General features: G+C 42.3%; 1 pseudogene; it reads right to left on the minus strand.

Annotated features, from left to right (window-relative positions):
- Nucleotides 1-2267: 2267 nt before the first annotated feature.
- Nucleotides 2268-3275, minus strand: LOC133749948 (large ribosomal subunit protein uL18-like; annotated as a pseudogene).
- Nucleotides 3276-6671: the final 3396 nt, after the last annotated feature.

Consider the following 6671-nt stretch of genomic DNA (forward strand, 5'->3'; position numbering starts at 1 on the left):
CCCATCTGAGTGCTAGTTTGATTTCCAGCTGTTCTACTTCTGATCCAGCTCTCTGATAATGTGCTTGGGAAAGCAGCAGAATTTGGCCCAAGTACTTGGGTCCTCGCACCCACGTGGGAGAAGCTTCTGGCTCCTGACTTCAGCCTGGCCCAGCTCCAGATGTTGTGGCCGTTTGGGGAATGAATCAGTGGATGGAAGATCTCTCTCTCCCTCCCTCTCTCTTCCTTCTTCCCTGTCACTTTGTCTGAAACTCTGCCTTTCAAATAAATCAATAAATCTTTAAAAAAACAGATAAAAGAGAATTTTCAAGAGAAAAATGACTTGTCACATACACAGAAACTTCAATAGGTATATCAGTGGATTCCCAAGATAAGAGGATGTATTCAAAATGCTAAAAGAGCAAAAAAACCCCACCTGTGGTAACAAATACCATACTTATCAAAACTGTGTTTTAAAAATGAGAGATAAAATCTCTTCTAGACAAAGAAAAAAATTGAAGAATTTCATCAAAAGTAGACCTCCCTTAGAAATAAGGTTTTTTTTTTTTAAATGAGTTATTTATTTATTTGAAAGAGTTACAGAAAGAAGGAGTGAGGGAGAGAGAGAAGGAGATGGAGGGAGAGAGAGAGACTGACTGACTTAGCTCTTCCATCCACTGGTTCATACCCCAGATGGTTGCAATGTTTGGGGCTGGGCCAGGCCAAAACCAGGAGCCAGGAACTCTGTTTCAGTCTCCCATGTGGGTACAGGGTCCTAAGCGCCTGAGCTATCTTCCACTGCTTTGCCAGGCATATTAGCAGGAGCTGAATTGGATGGGGAGAAGCTGGTATTTTATTCGGCGCTTATATGGGATGCTGGTGCTGCAGGCTGTAGCTTAACTTGCTGTGCCCCAAGATCTGGCCCCTAGAAAAAGTTTTTAAGATTTATTTATTGATGTGAATGTCAGAGTTACACTGAGAAAGAGGGAGAGACAGGCAGACAGAGAGAGGGAGAGAGAGAGAGAGAGAGAGAGAGAGAGACCCTACATCCACTGGTTCACTCTCAAGTTGGCTGCAACGGCTGGAGCTGCGCTGATTTGAAGCCAGGAGCCAGGAACCTCCTACTGTTTTCCTACGTGGGTTCAGGGGCCCAGGGTCTTGGGCCATCCTCCACTGCTTTCCCAGGCCACAGCAGAGAGCTGGATTGGAAGTGGAACAGCCAAGACTTGAACTGGCATCCATATGGGATACTGGCACAGCAGGCGGCGACCTCACCCATTACACCACAGCTCCAGCCCCCTAGAAAGAAATATTAAAGGGAGTTCTTCAACCTGACTTCCATACCACACTTTCAGTAATGGATAGAGCATTCAGATAGAAAAATCAATAAACATAGACAACAGTATAGATCAAATGGACCCAACAGACATATAGATCTTTGCACTCAACAGCAGAATACACATTCTTAACATGGTGCTTATTTTTATTTACTTGAAATGCGGAACAAGAGAGAGAAAGAGAGATCTCTGCCACTTACCGATTCACTCCCCAAATGCCTAAAACAGCAGGGCTGGGCCAGGACAGAGTCTGGAACTATACTCAAGTCTCCTGCATGGGTAATTGGTACCCAAGTACTTAAATCATCATCTGCTGCCTCTAGGGTGCACATTAGAAGGAAGTTTGGGGCTGGCCCTGTGGCCTAGTGGATAAAGCTGCTGCCTGTAGTGCTGGCATCCCGTATGGGCACTGGCTTAAGTCCTGGCTGCTCTACTTCTGATCCAGCTCTCTGCTATGGACTGGGAAAGTAGTAGATGACCCAAGTCCTTGGGCCCTCGCATCTGGGTGGGAGACCCGGAAGAAGCTTCTGGCTTCGGATCGGCACAGCTCTGGCCATTGTGACCATCTGGGGAGTGAACCAGCGGATGAAAAACTTCCCTCTCTCTCTGCTTCTGCCTCTCTGTAATTCTGGCTTTCAAATAAAATAACTAAATAAAAAAAATAATAAGGAAGCTGGATCAGAGGAAGGACTTGACTCCAGGCACTCAATATGGCATATTGTCCTCTTAAGCAGCAGCTTATCCCATGGCCTGCCCCAAGAATACGCACTTTTCCTGGGCAGACATCAACATTCTCTAGAAAAATCACAAAACAAATTTTAATGGATTTAAGAAGACTGAAGTCATGCCATGTATCTTCTCTGTCTACAATGGAATGAAACTAGAAATCAACAACAAAAAATGGGAAACTCACAAATATGTGAAACATACTCTTTTTTTTTTTCCTGCTTGGTCAATAAGTTTATTGTCTTTATCAGAAAAATCTTCATAGGAAATTGTTTGGTTTAGCTCTCAGCAGCCCGTGCCTGGGCTCTGAGGAAGCTTGATTTCTTTTGAGCTACCCGATCTTTCTTCTGCGCAAGGGACATTTTTGGGACGGTTCCACCTCTTCTTTTTAACTTCTCTCTTGGGCTTCTTCTCATCCACTGGATTCTCTCGTATAGCCGCGTGGCTTTCTTATACATCCCCTCCAACATGCTGGAGTCACACTGTTCTTTACGTACTGAGAGAATTTTTTTCTTGTAAGCATCTTCATCTTCTTCCATTGGGTACCGCATGCAATCTGCAACATTCTGCCCCATAACGTGCTTCCGATGTCCTTCTGCATTAAACTCCTTGCTTTCAGAATTGTAACCAGGGAGTCGTTTGGTGCTGTGAGGGATGGACAAGCCTCCATCCACAGCTCCCTTCAGGGCTCCAAAAACTTTATTGCCAGCAGTAGACCTGGCCAGGCCTGCATCTAAATAGCAGGTGAAGGCACCAGGTTGACCATCAATGCTTTCCACATTGTATTCATCTCCAGTCACCTCCACTTGGCCTTCGTAGATCTTGTCCATGCCAAACCTATTGAGAAGCCTGCGAGCCAGCAGCAGGCCAGTACAATAGGCTGCAGCATAATTGGTCAGGCCAACTTTCACTCCGTATTTTGGCAGTTCGTGTGCATAAGCTACGCGGACTATCATATCCCCTTCTATACGGGCATAAACAATCTGACAAATGATATCTCTATTAGTTACACGAACTATCATCCTGTATTTGGGTGTGTTGTACTTATTTTTATCCTGGATCACCAAGCGTTTCCGAGCATAGTAATCAGTTTTACCCTCTCGCCGTATTCGAAACTTCACTTGGTATCTCTTAAAGTAGGCCTTGTTCTTGACAACTTTAACAAACCCCATCCTGCAGAACAGAGACCCGCAAACGCGGCTCGACACAGACCTGCAGGCCCAGCAGCGCTACGGGGTGGGGTGGGGGTGGGGTGGGGGGAGGAAACATACTCTTGAATAATCATTGAGTCAAAGAGGAAATCAAGAGGAAATTTACAAACTTGAGAAAAATGAAAATGAAAACACCATGTACCAAAACTTATAGAATGCAGTAAAAGCAGTATCAAGAGGGAAGTTTATAAAGAGAAATATCCACATTTGAAAAGAAGAAGGATCTCAAATGAACGACCAAATCAAGAAGACATAGAAAGCCTAAACAGATTAATAATAAATATGGAAGTTGAATTGGTGATCAAAACCCTCACAAAAGGGGTGGATATTTTGCTCAGCGGTTAAGCTGCTGGTTGGGATTCCTGTATCTATTAGTGTGTCCACCTCTGGTTCCTGATTCCAGCTTCCTGTTAATGCATACCCTGGGAGACAATGCTGATGGCTCTGACAACTGGGTTCCTGCCATCAGTGTGGGAAACTGGGACTGAGTTCTTAGATCCTTGCTTTCACTACTTCCCCAGGTATGTGGGGGAGAGAATCGTTGGATAGAAGCTTTCACACCCACTACTTATCTATCTTTCTTGCTAGCTCTGTCAGTGTTTCATATGATTAATAATAATATTCACAAAAAAGAAAAGCCCAAGACCAGGTGGCTTCATTAATTAATTCTACCAAATATTTAAGTAATTAATACCAATCCTTTTTTTTTAAAGATTTATTTTTATTTGAAAGATAGAGTTACAGAGAGAGGTAGAGACAGAGAGAGAGGTCTTCCATCCTCTGGTTCATTCCCCAGATGGCTGCAATGGCCGGAGCTGCACTGATCCAAAGCCAGGAGCCAGGAGCTTCTTCCAGGTCTCTTGGGCCATCTTCTACTGCTTTCCTAGGCCATAGTGGAGAACTGGATCGGAAGAGGAGCAGCTGAGACTAGAACCGGTGCCCGTATGGGATGCAGACGCTTTAGGCCAGGGCTTTAACCTACTGCTCCACAGTGCTGGCCCCAATGCCAATCCTTTTTAAACTCTTCCAAAAAAGTTAGAAAACCAGAGCATGCTTCCAAATTAATTTTGTGATGCCAGCATTATCCTGAGACCAATGCCAGACAGACACCACAGAAAGAAAAAACTTCAGGTTGAAATCCATGATGTATATAAATGAAAAAGTTCCTAATAAAAATAGTAGCAAACAATTCACCAACATATTAGAGGTGGGAGTTCTGGTGCTGCTTGGGACACCATATTGGAGTACTGGTTCAGGTCCAGTAACTCTGCTCCTGATCCTGCTTCCTGGGAGACAGCAGGTGATGGTTCAAGTGCTTGGGCTCCTCCCATCCATTTAGCAGATACATGGAATTCTAGGCTCCTAGAAAACTTGCAGGACTCCAGTAAAAAAACTATTGGAATTGATACACAAATTAATGAAATAGAAGAATACAAAATCAGCACACAGACAGGTATTATTTGAAAATATTAACAACAAACTATCCAGAAAAGAAATTAAGAATACAAGCCCATTTACCATACTGTAAAATAATACTTATGAAAAAACCTAAGAAGTGAAAGATCTGTATACTAACAACTATAGAACATTAATGCAAGAATTTGAAGAAGACACAAATGGGAAGATAGCCCATGTTCATGAGTTCTAAGAATTAATGTTGCTAAATGTCCATGGTATCTAGAGATTTAGTGCAATTCTACTAAAATTTCTATGTCATTTTCCACAGAAATAGGAAAAAAATTATAAAATTTATATGGAACCCCAATAGGTAAAGCATTCTTGAGAAGGAAGAGCAAAGCTTGAGGCATCACACTGCCTGATTTCAAATTATATTACCAATTTATATAATATTGCCAAAAAACCAGACAGTGGCTGGCATTGTGGCATAGCAGACAAAGCCACTGCCTGTAACATTGGCATCCTATATGGGTGCTTGTTCATATCCCAGCTACTTTACTTATGATCCAGATCCCAGCCAAAGGCCTGGGAGCACCTGCCACCCTCATGGGAGACCTGGGTCAAGCTCCTGGATCCTGGCTTTGTCCTGGCCCAGCCCTTTCCACTGGGGCCTTTTGGGGAGTGAACCAGTGGTTGGAAGATGTCTCTCTCTTTCTATAGATCTGACTTTCAAATAAGTAAATAAATTAAAAAAACCCCAAAACCAAACATGCACATAGATTAGTGGGGTGATATAGAGGGCTCAGAAACAAACCTACACATGTACAATCAACCAATCTTTGACAAAGATGCCAAAAATACATAGTGAAGATGGATAATCTCTTTTGTACCTATTGTTGGCAAACTGAACATCCACATTGAAAACAGTGAAATTCAATACTTATCTTACACCATAGATGAAGTTCAAAATAGATTAAAGACTTAAGCCGAAGACCTGATACTGTAAATTTCCTAGAAGAAAACTTAGGAAAAATGCTCATAGTCATAGACCTCGGCAATTACTGTTTTGGTGCAGTTTCCCAAGCAGCCACTTGGGACACCACTTCCCACGTTGTAGTACCCAATGTTGAGCCCCTGCTGCACTTCTGATTCAGCTTTCTCCCAGTGCGTACCCTGGGAGGTTGCAGGTGATTATTGAAGCACTTGGGTTCCTGCCTCCCACGTGGGAGGCCCAGATGAAGTTCCTGGCTCTTGGCTTTGGCATGGTCTAGCCCTGGCTTTTGTGGGCGTTCAGAAGAGTGAATAAGCTAATGGAAGTTCTCTTTCTCTCTTGCTCTGCCTCTTAAATAAATAACAATGGGTATGATATATTAAAAGGTGGTCAGAATCATTAATCACTGGGGAAATACAAATCAGTCCCACAATATATACCTGTTCACCTGTTAGAAGGATTATTATCAACACATCAATAGAGAACGAATATTGATAAAGATTTTGGAGAATAGGAAGTCTTATGTGTCACTGGAGGACATGAAATTTGGTACAGCAATTAGGAAAAGAGTATAGGAGTACCTCAAAATATTAAAAATAAAATTACTATTTAACCCATCAGTTCTACTTCTGAGTCAAAGAAAATAAAATCACTATCTTCAAGAGATAGTTGTACTCCCATATTAATTTCAGCATTATTTATAGTAACCAAGATGCGGAAGCAACCAAGTGTTCACTGATGGGTGAATGGATAGAGAACACATATATGTGAACCCCCAAAAAATGTTTCAGCCTTAAAAATGAAGGAAACTCTGTCATTTGTGGTAATATCATAAACCTGGAAGGCATTATGCTGAGTGAAATAAGCAAGATACGAAAGACAAATATGGCATAATCTCATTTGTATGTAGAATGAGAAAAGTAAAACAAATATAAAGTGTTGAAGGTTAGGGTGCGGGGGAAATTGGGAGATATTGTTCAAAGTAGAGTTTCAGCAATAAGATTATGTTCTGAAGACCCAGCAACAACAG

Source organism: Lepus europaeus, chromosome 2, assembly GCF_033115175.1.
Source record: "Lepus europaeus isolate LE1 chromosome 2, mLepTim1.pri, whole genome shotgun sequence".
Classification (NCBI taxonomy): domain Eukaryota; kingdom Metazoa; phylum Chordata; class Mammalia; order Lagomorpha; family Leporidae; genus Lepus; species Lepus europaeus.